Raw genomic sequence first — 18,895 nt, 5'->3', positions numbered from 1 at the left:
CTTCAATAGTTTGCAGTTACTCTGAGAGGTGTGTGTTTTCTAAAGAGTGGAACTGGCCAACTGAGTCGAAAGAGGGATGTTTGTTGTGTGGAGAATCTGACAGCTGCTCCACATTAGTTCTGGGGTATAGAACTTGATGTGTCTACAGTCTCATGACCACAGAGACATGCTCACTTCAAATGAGCTGTGAAACACAGCATCACAGTTAGCCTTTAATGCTGGGCTCTGAAGAAGGACCAGGCATTAGCAAATAGAGCTTAAGGCCAGGTTGCCAGCATAGATGTGTTTCTGCCAGATTCATGGATAATGGAACGAATCAAGGGGCTTGACTATTTGATAACTTCAGGGGACAAGGTTTGAGGTAGGCCTGGAGCAGCAAAACACATTTTAATGTATGTAGTGCTGAAAGGAGCATAATAGATGAGTAAACTGACTTCAGCCACTTTAACTTAAGATTTCATTTAATTGTAAACTACTGATTCCTATCCAAAACTTTCCTAACATAGTCACAGGTCAGTGTGGTCGAAAAAGTGTCATTACACAAATGGAATGACAACAGATTGAGGTAAAGAAAGATTACAGTATAGTTCGTGGTGTGGGGAGGTTCATGACTCAGCTCTCTTGTAGACGGGCGTAAAGCCAACAGCAGCCTTTTGCAACTGATGGGTCATGACCCAAAACTGTCCCGCCATAAATAAATCACATTAGATATTGTTTAAATATGTCCTGACATTGCCTCAACTGCTTCCGCCGATATTTTTAGCTTTCAAATGAGTTTCAAACTTCTATGTGCATGTAAAAAAAAACAACTGACAGGCGCTCAGCCAATGCACAGTCAACTTGTGTGAATCAGCAAGCAGCTGAGGGTTAAGTGCCCTGCTCAAGGGTACTTGTAGTTTAGGGTTGGAGAGTGATAGCTTATTCACTTACCCCACCAGGATAAGTGAATAAGCCAGTTCTATTTCATGTGAATTGTTTTGTCAATGACATGGTATGGTATCCCAATAAACAAGAATCCCTCAAGATTCACTTGCAATCCAATTGAATATTTAAAGCTGCTACACACGCACTACACAGGCATTTCTACTTATGTTGCCTGATTAGTTGCTCTTCTCAGAACTGTTTGGGCTTGGACTGGAGAAACTACCAACCTAAAAACCCAAATAAAATGTAAATAAAAGCAAAAATGTCAAAAAGCAGTGTATTGCATTCTGTTTCATTTACATTCTAGACAACATCACAACTTTTTGGGAATCGGGATTGAACATTTGATTGACATCTCCTTTACTCTTCTTAGTGTTTGTGGGAAAGTTAACCCTGTTATCATAAATACTGTTGTGAAGATTTTGGTAATTTCACTTAATTTCCCAATGTGGCTCCACCCAACCTGAGTAAAGCTTAGAGTCAGTGAAAACATCTGCATGGGTTTTCACTGCCATGCTGATTGATAAGTGTTGTGACTATACAGCGCTTCAGCAGGATGAACTATGACAAGAGAACTTCATTGTGAGAATCATTTAATATTAATTGGAAAACAAGTCTTTACTTATAATCACTCAATCTGAAATGACTAAGTTCTTTTCCTGTTCAGTGATTCCTTATCGTGTATCGCGTGGAAAAGAAATCCCCAAATTGACTATATAATAAATAAATAGGTTTATTAACTACACACTTGAATAACAGAATATAATGAGCAGAATTAAATGCGGGCATTAAAAAATAGAAGATGGAAATTACGAGTGAAAATGTTGTGGATTAAAATGAAACAAAATGAAGTGCAATGGAAAGGAATATATCACAGAATTACAAAGGAGTTAGACATTTTGGTGACACCAATAAAAGATTACCGAAACTAAATCAATTGGTTTTAAAAACATTTGGAGGAATGTGGTGGATGATAATAACAACTGGCAACCTTTCTAAGACAAAGAAAGCAAATGCATATAGATCAACTTTGGTATCAAACACTACTGTATCTTTTAATCTTTTATAGAGCTGAGATCTCAGTGTTGGGCTTTATTTTTGAGATCATGCCTGTGAGCGAAGCGAGTAGCTGGTTACTTTGTCTGCTGAGATGAAGCACTTCTCGCTGGGCTGTTGGGTCAGCATGCTTAGTTCCCCCAGACTTTCTGTACGATCTAACAAACTTGTGTTGCCCCTTCAAGATATGTAGGTGATACAGAGGATGTTGTATCTGAGAGATTGCAGGCAGAGTCTCTTAAAGTTGCAGAAATGTGCTGCTAATGCCCAGCTGAAGACATTCCCCTCTGTGGTTGTCAGTGTTGGATGTAGACCAGATATGGCTTCCAGCAATACTTGAATATAACCAAATGATATGTTACACTGTGTAAAAAAAAGTTTGGAATTCAAGGTCCAAAAGTGGTTTGAAGAGATCATTTGAACAAAGCAAAAATATTAATCTAATATTGACAATATTACAGCATGTCATAGCTTAAGGGAGGCAGAGAGAACTTTGGCTTTGAGCTGAGCTTTTGGTTTAAAAAGGAAGGAAAACACAAGAGGCACATCTAAATAAAAGCAAGAATAAATAGGCTCCGCCCCATTGTGTGATAGACCTACACCTGGTCAGTAACCCAATTCGCTCTGGATTTCCACGCCTGAATCATCTCATCTGTAAGTCTATTTAGCCTACCAATCTTTCGGAGTTTTAAAGTGCGCTACGAGGTTCGATTTTATATATAAATGAATACTTTCCATAATTACAAATGCTAATCGTTAACATTAGTCCTTTCTAGGAATTGCGAATTCTGAAATACTTAAATTATTTTGGAAGACCAGTTATGGTTAATATCTGGTTTGTATTGTTTTTGACACTGCATTATATTCCAGGTGTGAGGGGTAAACAGACAGGTGTCTGTAGCTGAGAGTTGTAGAGAGTTCATACTTTATTTTGTTCTAAGTATAATCAAAACATAATTGTTTTTAAGGTGTATTTTTAAAACACTAAACGATTGTGGAAAATTATCATCAAACACTTCTCACAAAATACACCTAATATTGATTGCTGGCTAATTTATACCAATTATCTTAATTTTGTTATGCCCTAATGTAGTACACTGGGCTACAGCTACAATCATGGCTGACAGCATCTGGGATATGTCGCTGTTTACTGTAGCAGTGACAGGAACATCACTTACATAAAACACTGTGGCTGCAATGTGGCTGCACTCTGTCAGGACAAATCACAATAAAAGAGTACTACTGTTTAATGAGTGTTGATTACCAATTAGAGAGCTGCCTTTCTCCTTACAAAGCCAGCATCCTGACATCTGCATGTGAAGGTTTAAGAAATGAAGCATTTGTCGTCTTCCAGAGCCAGAGTTGATGACTTGATAATATCCACATGGTATCGCCTGTATCGTCCCATTAGAGCGTAATGATGCAAGAATTAGGAGAAAAGAATCACAGATAACTAGATCATCTTATCCCAGTCATGTGTGTTATCAATTTGACCACAGAACCTTTAAAGACATGGCTCTGTGAGCAGACTGAGCCACAAATGGGCTACAAATGAAATGGTACCATTTATTCCGAGCGATCATGACAAGCACATGTGAGTTATAAGATTACATGTTGGGGTTATCTCGGTCTATTTCTGCTAGTCTCCATCCTCGCTTTGTAGTGTAATATAAGTCGATTCAGTGTGCTGAAGCTCGTTCTAAAACACCTAAGTAGAGATAAGTGGACAGTTGCTATTAGTTTTTATAATAGGATGAGTCATAAACATTTAATTTATGTAAGTAGCATGTGCTCTCACACACACACTAGTGCCCACCATAAATAATGCCCTGTCTGGAACATGTGGTCCCTACAATAGCCAGCTGTTATAGAGTTTATTACATCATATGTTGTGTTCAAGCATGCTATATTATCCATATGCCTTAGAGATGCATATGAATGTATAGGAGTTTGGTATTTTGAGTTTTTATATTTTCTAAAAAGCTGCTTGTTTCACCCTTTTTAATCCGGAGGCAATGTGCCTTTGAGCAAGGTGCTGAACCTTCAACTGCTATAGTATCTTAGTATGTAACTTATTCTCCTACTTCATGTCTAAAATGCTGTAAGATGTCTTTGCAATCATCTCGCTTCATCAGATAAGAGCTTCCAAACAAATAGAAGCTTGCAATAGTGATAAAAGAAAATGTGGGAATTCCTGTGGCCCTGAGGTAGAGCCCCTCCTATTTGTGAGTCAGACTGGAGAAACCTCCAGAGAAAGGGGGAGCACCTCAGCCACACCCACTCCCTAGCCTATGTTCTGAGGCTCTGCTACCCCAGGGCCTGCATTAATGTCCAGGGACCTATTTCCCCCCTCTTTTCTTCACGCATCAGATTAGCTGAACACTCTGAAACACTCCATTTCTGCACAGTTGTGCAGTCTCTGCCACTCTGCTTTTATGAAAATGAGTGTCAGTTGAAGGCATGCTAACCCATTTCTCACAATAGTACAATCTGCTCTTCTCTCTTGATGCAAAGGCAACTATGCCAATTTGAGGTTATTGTGCTGCGAGCAATTAGACTCCATGCTGTGATGTGCTTCTCATTCTCTTCTCATTCTGGGTGAGACTCAGGGGTATTTTGTTGCAAACCAAACGGATGGATATAGATGATAGGTTTGTTACGTCATGTCTCGAGAACACATGATTATGGATTATGGCCGAGTGTGGATTGGTGTGTACATGTGGGTGTGTTCTGCCTGTGCGTCTGTGTGTGCAGCCGTGCGTGCACACACATGTGCACCATGCATGCCTCCGTGCATGATTGCTTTTAAGCATGCATTTGCAGCTCCAAGTGGAGAGCTGAGCATACCAGTGGGGGATGAGCATGTGAGGGTGTGTGCATCCTCAGATCATATTGCCCTCACGCCCATCCTCAGTTACATTGTGCCTCCCTTCTCCTAACCTGTGTATTTCCCAACAGTGAAATATCTGCCTGCAGCCCTAGGAAACCAGCCAACATCACAACAGATTGTCTCGCCTCATAAATCAAAATATTACCTTTTCTTTGGCTGGCTTGACGAGGGCCAGTCTCATCGCATTTGCTCAGTGTAAAACAAAAGCATTGCTCACATGCGTTCATGTTGTGCGTTATGCATAACATAAATGGTTAGAATGGGAGCAATGGGGACATTTGTAGAATCGACAGTGTTTGTATCAGAGCTGGGTTTTAGGATGCAGAACAAAACGATGAAATAACACCAACACCACACATGTTTGGCATTTTTCACAACAGCTACATCGACAGATGATGCCATCTAACCGCATCATTCTCAAATAACGTTTCATTAATCCACTGACAGGGCCACAGAGGGAGGGGAGGGAAGCAACAAGAAGATATAGGATGGAGTCAAATAGTCAAGATCCCGCCCGCCATGCAAACACGCATCCAGTGCCCAAATAGGCTCCGCCGCTGCACATACCTGGTCGTGTCAAATCCCCGTGCAGGACGCCAGCAGTAGTGAGCACAGCGAGCCGTGTGGAGCAGATTCCCCGGTTTCAGCGAATGGTCGGCGCGAGGCGAGCAGCTGAGGAGGGGAGGGAGGGAGGAGATCGGCTCGGTGCGCAGCTGCCTGCTAATACCAGAGCTCACAGCAGCATCTCTCCGCGTCCGTCAGACACCACATCCCACAGCCCTGCCTCCACGCAGAAACACACACACACTTCTCCTCCATGCCACCTTCTGTAGGCTCCCCCCTACTGTCGCTCCTCTGCTGCGCTCCCCTGTTCGCGTTATGGGGGACCGAAGATGTTGCCTTTGAATGCCGCAAGCTGCTGGGTTTTTATTTTCTCCACGATTGACACACACACACACACACACACACATACACACACGCAATCACACACACACAGTCACACACCCCTGCTCGAGGCAGTGTCACAGCACGGGGTGTCTAGTCCAAAACGGGATGCAGACGGGTGGTGGTGATGGGGAGGCAGACACTGCTCTTGGCTGCCCAGACTGAGACTCAGCTCCCCGGCTGGAGAATGTCTGTCCCTCCCCTGTACAAAACTCTCTCTCTCTCTCTCTCTCTCTCTCTCTCGCTCTCTCTCTCTCTCTCTCTCTCCCTCCCTCCCTCTCCCTCTGTGCTCACTGAGGCGGGCTAAGAGAATCGGGTCGAGCCCACAGACACACAAACACACAAGATACCCCCAAACACAGGCTTCTTGCGCGCAGTCTGAGAGAGGGGACGAAACGAAAAGGATGGAAGAGTGTGTTAGTGTGTGCTGTGCATTATTTTGGCTGGAAACTGTAACCTATGATCACACCCTACCACATTCCGATGGAGACATTAGAATGATGTAATGGGTCAATAAACCTTAAGCATCACATGCACATGGAAGAACATGTTAGGCTACAGGAGTACTGCCTTAAAAATATGTCAGGGCTCATGCGTGTGTTGTGTACGCGTGCCACTGCTTTTGTGCGCGCGTGCATGGATTTATGGGCATGAATGGTAAGAGCAGTGCACTTTCATCTCTTTCTGTCAAACAGACACACACACACACACACACACACACACGTACACAAACACTTTATAATCCGAGCCACTATCCAGTCTCTACAGAAGGCCATTCCCATCAGTAGCCTTCATCACACACATCATCTAATTACGTCTCTCAGTGGAAATGTCGTCATACATGATTGCTCATTCCCGTTGCAGATTAGTCATTTATGTTCTCTGGCGTGTTAAAACACCGTCAGCTTCGTGAAACGCACGTGGCTGAATTTTACACCTTATTATTTGGACTAAAACTACACTTCACCTCACCTAAATGACAAAAAGTAATTTATTTAATATGTCCTTGTGTGACATTTCGTTAATTCTGGCTAATGTGTTGGGACAAATTCAGACTGACACAGTGACGTTAAAATATAGCAGGTGGAGGGTCACATGATAGTCCACATAATTTCACCCACTCCCCCTGCCTTGGTAGTGATTAAGCATTCAAATAAAACCCAATCTCCCTCCGTCTCTATCTCTCAGCTGGCCCCCCGCGTGCGTGAGTCTGCCTCCCTCTGTCAGTCTTGCTCTCCCCTCTCAGCTGATATGTGTGTCATGCGTTCCTCCAACAGCCACTAATTGTCTGGCCTTCTAGCGAAATCACATTTTTCTCTCTCTCCCTCTCTCTCCGTCACATGGGAGAGGGGTAGGGATGTAGGGAGATGTGTGCAGGCGAGGGTTGGAGGAGCGGGGTGCAGATACTGATGTTGTGCACGGCTGCTGCTCGCCCCCTGCTGGTGATGAGCGCAACTGCAACCTAGAACCCCAGCTGTTTCTGAGGAGGTCTGACCCAAATGATCCCCTCCAATCACTGCAACGCACTTGTGTTCAGCCAAAGATAGCAGAACAAAGGCTGATTTATGTTAGCATTTGACATGGTTCAGCTCAAGTCTAATGTGATCTAAGACTGGGGCAAATGAGCAAATTAGTTGTGTCTGGAGAAGATTATTTCAATTGAGTTTTTCAATTGTGCAACATTTATCATATGCTGTAGAGCTGCCTGTCACAGTAAATATCTATCAACACAAAATGTAATTTATGTAATAGAGACAAAAACAACAACAATGCTTTATATTATATTGTTGGGTTCACCCCTCTTCATTCCTCAAATTTTCTATTTCAGTTCCATTCTCCATCCCTTTCACTCTTGTGTATTTTATGCTTTCACTTTCTGTTTTTCATGGAAACAGAGACCCTTGCTTCTGTTTGTGCCTCAAGCTGCCAAGGGACAGCTAGCCAAGACTCCCGAGGTCTTCTCCACCTCCATCCCCCACCCTCCTCCCCTCTCTTCTCTCCAGCCCTCGCCGCTCCAAGCTTGTGTAACAAATATCAGCCCTTTCCTTCGCTGGTTCTCTTTTTCTGTGACCCACAGTGTTTATTTTTTATTTCAAAACGAGGACATTCCGCATTTAGGACACCCATGTCTCTGATTATTATTGTTTTGTCTTTATTGTAGTTTGAACGGACAGCACAGAAGTACACTGAGTATTCAGTCTTATTTACAGGGAAATCTACTCTACTGATTTGGCAATCAGTTACCTACAACAACCTCTGAGCAGCAGGGTGACCGGGTAAACCAATTTAATGAGCATTGCTTCTTGGCCTTAAAACTCCAATATGTCGTTAAAAACCTACTCTGTTCCAGTTGTCCGTCATTCTCCATGAAGACACCATAGTGTTTGAAACACAAATTTTGACTGGCCAAGTGCAGCTAGAAAAGAAACAAACTTGATGTGCACTGTTGTTTCGAAAACAGCTACTGGCCTTGTACAACCGTTGAGTTAAGGATGTATGACACGCTTATTTCTGTGAGCTGATTGCAAATGGATAAAATAAACTCTTTTCCAGGCAGCTAACAGGCTTCTAAACATCACTCAATCTATGACAGTGATTTTGTTTGCCAAAATTAAATAAATAAATAAATCACGTCATAGGAGTGATGTTTTTTCCTCATTTACAATATCACTGGCATTCAATCTGAAACGCTGTTTTGTAACCAACATTCAGAAAACATAGATTTAGAAGAGCTAATTTCATCAATCTATTAAGTGTTATTTCACATAATTATGAATTTATAATCTAGTCCATTTGACAATGTATCACCAACTGTTGAAAAAAGTCATTGATGCCAGCCTACATGTGAAGAGCTCTCCTGTTACTGGCTACTATGCACAACCATTGCACTCTATTGATGTATTCAAATTTATTAATCTATTTAATACTATTTTCTCTATTTTTATTTTTATCCAACATTTTCAGTGTAAAAAAACTGTTCTGCTCCTGGACTTGAACCTAACTTTAACTCCACTGAGACCACCTTTCTTTGCGTCACAAATGACATTCAGCAGGCGGATTGTGGTGGCTGTTTCATGCTGTTTCTCCTCATTACCAGTGCTGCAGTTGACAATATTGATCTTTCTAGATAAGCTTTAAATTGTATATCTGGCACATGCCTGGTTTAAATAGCTTGCTAATAAAAGGTCTTAAGACTATAAATAACTGTGAGCTTCAGTAGATCTTTCAGTGGTGTGCCTCAGGGATCAATTACAGGTCCAGTCTTGTTCTGTGTATCTCCTCTCTCTAAGCCACGTAATTTGCCAATTTTTAGGCTCTTACTGTATTGTTGTTAGGCTGGTGATAGACAGTTGTACTATGTCAGTTCTGTAATCATTATGAATCAGTGAAGCTAATAAAAGTTGCCTTAGTTTGATGGGGGAAAAAACACAAATTTGCTTATTTACCTGTTCTGTTGCTTTGCTTTGTTGTAAGACTTTTGACAAAAACAGACATAGTTTATACATTACAACGGTTTCTCTTCATAGGATTTTAAAATGTTACATTTGCAATACAGGGCATTGCATGAAAAAGTCTCAGAGCGGAAACTGCGCTGTGTCAAGGTCAAGGCTGAGAACTTAATATGCTTTTGTGTTTGCTACATAGCTCATCTTCATCATCGGAAGAGTTTGCCTCGACAAGAGACAGCAAAACAGTTGATCCTAACCGCCCCCCATGTGGTTAGGATCAGTTCTCCACACAAAGCAAAGAGCCAGAGAACCATTCCTCTGGTTAGCTTTGTCAATATGTGCACTTAGGTGTCTGCGTGTGTATGTTTGCTTGCAATTTCTGACCTGCAGAGGTGACACTTAATGCTGAGCTGCTGTGTGCCTGTGACTTTTGCAGATACAAGTTTTGTATTCTTAAGGAACATCATGGTACAAAAGCATTCATCTAAACCTAGAAGAATCAAAATATTGAGACCTTTATTCTCAGGAGACAGAAACACAGGGAAGTTGGCACTAATGAGACAGGCAGATGGCCTTTATATATCCCTTTAGTGGTTAAAATCCTTCCACTGAAGCATAAAGGGATAGCCGAGGGCTGATGTAGCATTAAATCTAGCACATGACCATCAGCTTCAAGGAAAATATCTTTATATTTATGTTGAGAAGAGAGCACATTAAAGGGGTGTATTCAGATCACACACAGCTGTCGACACACAGCTGGCATCAATTTGCGCTGCCTTCAGCACTATAGTGGATTAACATTTTCATCATATTAGCACCTGGTGAACCAGAGATAGTTTAATATGGGTACTGGGTCTCTGCACAATGGCAAAGAAAAAATGTTTTAAATTGAAAATAGGAGTGGGTGAGAGTGAAATGATGGTAGTGAAATATCGTTCACACCTGTTCATGTCCAGCAAGATGAGGTCTAAAATTCCAGTTCTGTCCCTGTTTTTTCCAATTTGTCTGCAAAGAAACACGACCAAGAGGGGACAGACATGCTAGCAGTTCTGTGAGGCTATGTATCTGTCCCTTGAGCTAAAAACTTGCCATTATGCCAACATGCTTACATGTTGATGCTTGGTCATTATACAATTTTACCATCTTAGTTTTGTATGGAAGCACTAAATAGAAATGGTAATAAACCAAAGTATTGGACAGAGTGACATTTTAAACTTAAGGAAACCCAGCAAACATTGCTTGGACGGTGACGTTGTGTCCCTGGGCAAAAATGTCCCCGCCAAAAACTGCACTGTGGTTTTGAGGTGGACAGTCAGATGGTGACATTTTTTCCAATGATGGTCCAGTCAGACCTGCTCTTTAAAACATGAAAAAAATTGATAATATTGTTATTAAGAAAAAGACAAATGCATGTGCCTTTGTCTTTTTGTTTTTGATTAATGTTGATATAAATTATTGTTATACACTGTTGCTCATAAAGCTGGAATAATTTTGCTTTCAGACATAATCCTCTTGTAATTGTGGTTTTATTTTCATTGTGATATGTTTGGAAGAGATTGATTAATAAACTGTTGAGAAGATATACACTTTATCTGTCAAGTATAAATCACATTGTCTCAATCATTTCATGGAAAGAGGTAAAAATAGTTTTATTCCAACTTTATGGGCTACCGTATACATTCCCGTCTCCTATATATTAATATAATATATTCCTGTTTTTTTGTTATTTAAAGTTTGAAAGAGCCAAGCGTCTTTATCCAAGCAGTGTGTCATCATATATGGGAAAGAGCTTTCTACACAAAGTGGTTTAACTCTGTATAGATAAAGAGCAAGATTGATCAGTGGGTCAAGTACAAAAATTCAACTCGTAGACTGGGCTTTGAGTCAGTCATATACACTGTAATTCTAGGTTTTGTGGCTTGTGTTCTGTCTTAATGACATGAAAGCTGCTAAATGCACTCTGCTTATATACATTTTAGCAAAATAGCTGAATATGCTCTGTGAGATAACGGCATATTTTGGTGCTGCTTGAACGTCCAGTAAATGACGGCAAGGTAATGCCACAGACGTCGACAAAACTTTCACTATAGAATTATTTTTGAAACGAAATAGTACACCTTAAATTGACGTTCAAACAACAGTCATTGAATGTCTCAATGTCGGCTGGAAAGTGTAGTGAAGGGAGAGTTGTTCAGTTTAACCCTGAGGGGGACATTAATCTTGTCATGGTAAACCATATGTCAGTACATATTTCTCTTTTTCCAAAAAATGTCTGTAGTTTAACTCAGGAAAGTAGTGAGCATAATGGAGGAGAAATAAAAGTATATTTGAGAAAAAAGTTAAAAAGAACAGCTTCTACAGATTGAAGGATAGTGTCAGGATGTACAGGCCAGCAGGTGCAATTTGACTTTGCTTTCATTTGCACATTAAGATTCAAAGCACTGCACAGTGTGCACAGTATCCTTCAACTGTCACTCACCACTCAGTATGGCTGATTTTAATGACCTGTAGTCTATTTTTCTCAAAGAGTGATAGTAACCGTAAGAGAACGAGAGAAATGACTCATTATTGTATTATTTTTTAGTGGTATATATTTGCAGATGGCACTTAATTCTATTATTTATTCTAAAGGGTTCTGTCTTAGTATTGTTGCTTATATTGAAACACAAGAAAAACTTACGTCAATGTTAATAGATTACGTCAATGTTAATAGATTTTGCCAAGTGGAAGAAAAGGTTCACTGATACAAATTCTAGCAAACCACTTAGTCCTCAGAGCTCACTGAAAGGTTCAGAGCTGAGCAATTCAATCAAGAGTGAAAAACATGTTTTAGTATACAAATCTTTAACAACAGGCACTGCTGTGAAACATGGACAGGGCCTTTAATTCAAGTAAGTGTTGAGATCAAAATAAAGATGAACAGGGTTGTGGTTGTTTTCAGTTTGAGAAACAAATATAGATTTCTTGCCCTCTCATGTTTATTATTTCATGGAATACAGGGTCACAAAATGCCATCAATGTGTTTAGATTTCAGCCTCCAGTTTGAGAAAGGGAGTGTTGTTTGGTTTGACGAGACGTTGAGAGAAATGCTATGGATCAATCAGAGGGTGTTTAAGTCCCTGGCAGAGCCAGAGTCCTCTCCTCGTTTTGCCCAACTGCTGCATTGCAGATAAAAAATCCTGCTCTGCCAGACACCTTGTACACACAACAGGGACCAGCTAACTCTCCAAATCATACACTGTAAAGCAAATGGTATATTTTTCAGCAATCAGTCTTTTTTTATTATTGTGAAATTGGAAAAAAAACAGTTCAGACTGCAGCAAACACAGAAATGTTGAGCTAACTCTTGACATAACTGCCCATAAAATAACGATAAACAGGCTAATGTACTTCATGCTATAATTTATGGCAGAAATGTATCTCTGGTCTTGCTGGAAACAAGTAAGATTATATGTTATTGAGGCACTTTACATTAGACTCATTTTAATCCAATATATTTTCAAGATGGATTTTTTTTTCTCGATTGACTGTGTTAAAAAAGGCGTCCTTTGGCTCTACAGCAAAGAAAAATGAGTAAAAACACTTTTTTTTTACATTTACAAACACCTCTACTGCCAAAAAACTACAGTAACTCTGATTGATTACAACATTTTAACGAAAGCAGTCAACTTATTCCTGCTCGCTCACTTGTTTGCCTCACTCACGTCAAATATATATAAAATATAAGTTCAAGGTAATTTGCATTTATGAATTTAAAATGAACCACAGTTAACTAGAGCAGACATTTTTCATTTTGTTTAAGTATGGTTTATTAATGCAATGCCATCGGGACAGTGCTGCTTTCCTTGCATTGCTTAATTACACTTTAATGCCAGATGGATAATAAGGAATCCAGCAAAAAATATCCCATACAGATATCTTGTAATTATCACTTCGGGGCTGGTGTTGATGTGACAGGCAGTATGTATCACAGAAGATCTAATTTTGACATTCACGTGGCATTAGACTAAAATCTGTATATCACATCCAACATTACCACATTATACACAACTGCAGCATAGTAAGACTGTCCACAAATATCAGTGCAGAAAAATAGCATTTAAAATATTTACTAGATCAATTATTTAGCTATTTTAGAAATTCAGAACAAAACATTTGATGCAATGAAAGCCAGTAAAAATGCCAGGTTTATGTGGTTTTCTCAGAGATAACAAAGAAAACACTAGACTCCTACTACAAATAGTAATAACAGTGGTGGCTGTGACTCAGGAGGTGGAGTGGGTCGTCCTTTATTTGCCAGGTTGGCGGTCGAGGTGTCCTTCAGCAAGACACTGAACCCCAAGTTGCTCCCAATGGGCAGGCCAGCTCCTTGCATGGCAGCTCTGCCATGAGTGGTGTATTACTGCGTGGTATAAATGGGTGAATAAGAGGCCAAATCTAAAGCGATTGTTCGGTAAAGCAGAAAGGTGCTCATAAATGATGTCCATTTAACATTTTAATAATGATTTTAAAAAATTATCTTAATAATTACAATAACAAAAAACACCAACAATAACAATGCTGACAAAGATGATGATGATAATGCTGTGAAACATGCAACTGGTAAAATAAACCATAAAAGAAAAGAAAAAAACAATGATGCAACACGATGTAAGCCTTTGGGTTTCTTAATGATGAGATGTGGTTTGTTCAAACTGTCATTTAATAATGAATTCCCCACATGCTGTAAATGAAGAGAATCTGTATTCTCCCCTTTAAATTATGTACTAAAATATACTACATTATGTTCTCTATATACCAACAGAACTCAGATGTGCCAAGGCAATTTGTCTCCACTCAGCTAGAGTACAGTACCTTTGTGCAGCTTCACTAAGCGAATTATTATCGCTGCTGTTGACTGCTACAGGTAAACCAGGATGTTTTGAGAGTGAGTGAGGCTCAACACTTAAAACCTTAATGGCCTGAGAGCTTATCCTTGAAAAACAGCATGTTGTGCCCCAGACGACAGGCTGCTTGTCTAAAACCCCTGGCTGTTTTGAGTGGAATATTTTACAGCTATCACAATAATTATTCTTACTGCTACAGCTACCTAACAGGAAACTGTCTCAATTACTGCTGCTGTTTACACACCAACTAACTGGGATTAGTTGTCAGTTTGCTGTTGGAGGTGATTTATCGGACTGTAGTGCACAATGGTAAATGATGGCAACTCCATGTGGCTTCACAGACTATCAAACTCTAGTACATACCTCCCAGTAAAGCCACAACTTGATATTTTTACATTTTAATCTTTGTCTTTTTTTATTGTCTTTTCTTTCTTTTTTTTGTGAAATATCTTTTGATGCTTGATATCTCTTGGGCAGATCATCAGTGATGTGACCAGGGTTCATCAGGTGTTTCAGGTCTTCAAACATCATACTACCTCACCCAGGCAACCATGCTAAGGGTGATCAGATCCCAGCTAGCAGCTATCCAGGAATCCACCCTCTTAATCTAGAGCCATCTAGAGGCTTTCCCAGATCCAAAACCAGTTCTTCCCCTCGCCACTGTCCCGACCAGAAGTCTATGGCACAGTCGAGACCCTGCCTGCTCCACTGCTTCCTCAGCTCTCTACTTCCTGTTAGTCTTGACTGCCAGTCCAGCCCCAGATACTGTAGGGTCCCTTGACTCATAGTACTGAAGCACTTCCCTTACACACTAGGCCTTTCTTGAACACCAAGGATCTTGGTTTCTCTGGCTTAAATGCCATCTTTGCCAATCCCAACATTTTCTCCAGCCCCTCAGGATCCATCTGGCTCCAGGCACTGACTCAGTGGTCACTGTTGGGTCGTCCATAAAGGCACGGATTGGAGGTTGACAGATCCCTGCCTCCTTATTTAATCTGACGTACAGGCTAAATGAATACGTTTTAGGACCCTATCCAGTTATGATTTTAAACCTAGTGTGTACATTGTGTAAGTATCAGCCCATGGCATCAGATAAAATCCATGGTTCAATAATAAATGAAAAAATAGGGGAGTGGTATGAATATTTTTATTTCACTCAATTAATTTTGATAATGCACAAAATAACTAACTAGTCTTTTAAAAATGGAATACAAAACAATAACATACAATTACAATTATAATTCCCCCATTCTTTTGCATTGTAACTGTGGCATTTAGCAGCCCAGCAGCAACCTGATGATTACAATGCTGCAGGGTTATCAGCAAATACATCAATTAAATTAAACTTGATGGAAGGCTCAATATGTGACTTGATTTGGTTTGATGTGACCTAATAAATGAGGACATGGGACTCATTTTGACAATCAGCCTTTTAGCTCAAGACAAGAATGTAAAATAGTGAGAACTTGTGACCAGCAATGGTGACTGAGCCTCACCTCTGGTTAGTGGTGTCGCTGAATGATTCAACCTCACCCAGAGCAAAAAGCTGCCTGTCTCACTGTCACACGCACGCACACACACACACACACACACACACAAACACACACACACACACACCAGTGAACCGTCAGTGGACCAGTGGTGACAACCTGTTGATTGCCATTCCTGTCCTTTCACTTCTTACTTGCAGCTGAGTCACTGCAACACACACACAAACACATTACACCCAGAATTACTCAGCCCCCATGAAAAACAGCATCTAACTAAAAAGGTCTTTGTCTGTCCATCGATTTTCTTGACAACTGTTTATCTGATCAACTTCACACTTGTTGGGTGTATTGCTAAGGACCCAAGGAAGTGCTGTTTCTTGTGAAGGTCCTGAGATCTAGCAAACATATTTCTTTCTAATGTATCATGCACACTGTGTAGTGAGGGGATCCCTATGAAATGTTACACCGCTGATCGGCATTTGACTCTGTCAGTTGCTGCAGTACATTTAAGGACAGATGGAGAAATATAAACAGTAATAAGTTGTAGAAAGCTCAAACATTTCAAGCATCAGTGATGTACCTTTGGAATGAGCACTTTTGTCTCTGGAAATAGTCTGATCCCACACAGCTAGCTGTTAGAAAATGCAGAGTATATTCTAGCATTGCTAGGGAATACGACTATGTAATGGCAAGTGTAATGCACAGGACCCAAGGGTGTGATGTTGTTTCTATTGCTGAGTTGTTGTGAGGATTAGGGGTTCTCCAGGAAGCTTCAAGCAATACTGGAGGGCTAGAACAGAAACTATGCGTAAATATAACGAACACACATTCAAGCATTCATAAGGTTATGAAACCACATCAAAACACTGGTAATAAGGTAACCAAAAGCCAAATAATCACATACCAGTATTCTCACAGGAATAGTGCTATCTCCGTTTTTCTCTTTTATTTTTTTCCCCTCACACACACACTCACACACAGAGTTCCTCAGGTGTGGATGCCTGATGCTTCAACAATGAGAGAGAGCATAGCTGATTATCATTAGAATTAGCTGTGAGCGATGCAAAGGCTCTCTACAATAAAGCGTTAGCGGCACGGATGTGTCAGCACGGCACTTCCTGTTTACTGTTTAGTCCCGCAGCAGGCTGCAGACGCCAGATAACAACAAGCACAAAACATGCTGGGAGATAAAAGGCCCACAAAGTGTGTTGGGGCCCCTGTCGTTGCCTGATGTGGCATCAGTCAGTATTACTGCTGAGAATGGTACTCCCTACACAACCATGCACATGAGAGAAAGAGGGGATGACGGAGAGAACGGGGAAGAAACTACAGTTTTTTAGACTTGGTAGTTCATGCCACATATAAATATTGGTCAAATGGTGTTTCATCGCTAATGCTCGTCATCTAATTCATATTGAGCCCCATACTGTATGTTTGTGGTTGAATGATTACATTTCTATGATAAAGAGTCTTGCCTGAAACCAAAGGTTGTAGGTCAAGGATGTGAGATTATTTGTAAAACAGACCACATATATGAATCCTATAAATCAGCAAAAATACTGGGGGCAAGGGCTTAAATTACCATTTATTATGAGTCCACTCATGTTTCTCCTGATCCAGTTAAAGGGTCAAGAAAGTCATAAAAATGTAGTAGGGTTATGAATGTGAAGATGTGGAGCTTGATATATACGCAATATATTTGAGTAAATTCTCTTCTTCCATAGTGTATATTCATTGCAACGAAGATGGTACAGGACAGTAAGACATTTTTCATTGTTTGGGCTCTGTACTCCAGCATACAGAACTCAAAATAATACAATGACTTTCAGGTTAAAGTGCTGACTCCATGCTTTAATTTGAGGGCGAGATGAATTGTGGGCCCTATTTTGGGTTTGAGGACGTTTTTGTTGTCAAAATGGTTGGTGCTCTGACTGGCCTGTACCATTTTTTCACTGCCTGTTTGTTTTGGAGCTTTTTGTCTTCAATCTGGTGTTCAGCAGGTGAAACACAAGCTCAGTTGGAATGATGTCAAGTGACTTGACCTTTCGCAATCATTTCAATGTGACATAAAAACTCCAGTTTCCTTATCTGTATGTTTCGGATTGTTGCCCTTATATTGTAGGAGGGCCTTCAGGGTTTTCCCTGGGTTTTTAGAGGTCTTAGGGGGGTGGGCAGCTGAAGCAGCGGGGTTAGCGTTCCTCGGCCTTAAATTTTTTTAAAAAGCTTTTTTTTACCAAAAACTGTACAATTTCACATAATTTTGACCACTATCATTACTATAGGTAACTGAAAAACAGATTCAATTTGCTTTAGTTGTAATTTACACTTTATTTGCACAATTCACAGCCCCCTTTTGAACATTTAATTCTTCTGGCTGAATTGGTCCTGTAGAACCGCCGAACAAACTTCTCCATGGCAGAAGTTCCTGGCTGGCGGGGGCTAAATGAGAGCAAACACCTCACATAACATTTTTCACAGTCAGGAGATACCGTATTATAAAATCTTTGTTATCCAATACTGTGTCATTTTAATTGCTGTCAACATGCTTTCCACTAGGACATGGAGCAGCCAGTCAGTGTTTTTTTCCATAAAAGCCCAAATTTGGTGGCCTCCCACAGATCTAATTTCACTATTCTATCATATACACTGAACTTAATCAATGCCTATTTTAAGATTTATTTTAAAGGAGAATAAGGGTTCTTGTATATTTTATTTAAGGCATCTTATTTTGACAGTCTTTTTGTAAATTCTGTGGTCAACTCTGTTAACACACTGCACTCTTCTTTTGAAAGCGGCATGTGTTTAGCGACAGGAAGTTATTCAAAACACTAAGTCACAATTTAGTGTGATTAAAACAACTTTAACTGTTAGCTAATGTTAGCTCGCGTCTAACGAACGGCATATGCAACAGTGTATTTTGACCTCTGACCGCCCGGTAGGGTTGCCATTTCCTTCACATCAAAAAGGAGGACACTTTGCGGACAAGCAAGCAGATATTTGTTTGGTATGATCCGGTTTTAAGCAGAGTTGTACTCCAATTAGCTCCATGCTTGTCAGTGCTAGCATGTCTCTCGATAGCTGCTTTGCCTTTGCTGCTTTGGTAGCAACTTTGCATGAGCGCTTTGTGGCGAATCAACACATGGCTCATTTGAATATTCTAATGAGCCATGTGTTGATAGTTCACCACACGAAAATGGTCGGCTGCTCCTGCAGCCAAACAGGGCATTTAAAAGCCGGACTGTCCGGCCTAAAGCC

General features: G+C 40.5%; 1 protein-coding gene and 1 long non-coding RNA gene across 4 annotated transcripts in view; one reads left to right on the top strand and one right to left on the bottom strand.

Moving 5' to 3' along the window:
* The window catches only part of LOC131984741 (protein unc-13 homolog C), a 114,579-nt gene extending 108,912 nt beyond the window's left edge, over positions 1-5,667 (bottom strand). Inside the window, exon 1 of one of the 3 annotated variants that reach the window (XM_059349682.1) lies at positions 5,438-5,667. The gene's annotated coding sequence lies outside the window, so the exon portion shown is untranslated. The remainder of the gene's footprint in view (positions 1-5,437) is intronic. The other 2 variants (XM_059349696.1, XM_059349690.1) reach the window with 2 other exon arrangements.
* LOC131984762 (uncharacterized) overlaps positions 1-18,895 on the top strand; it is a 101,819-nt gene that overhangs the window by 11,673 nt on the left and 71,251 nt on the right. The window lies entirely within an intron of this gene.

This window comes from Centropristis striata, chromosome 2, assembly GCF_030273125.1.
Source record: "Centropristis striata isolate RG_2023a ecotype Rhode Island chromosome 2, C.striata_1.0, whole genome shotgun sequence".
Lineage (NCBI taxonomy): Eukaryota > Metazoa > Chordata > Actinopteri > Perciformes > Serranidae > Centropristis > Centropristis striata.
The sequence above is the reverse complement of the archived record's forward strand: the minus strand, read 5'-3'. Positions and strand labels throughout refer to the sequence as shown.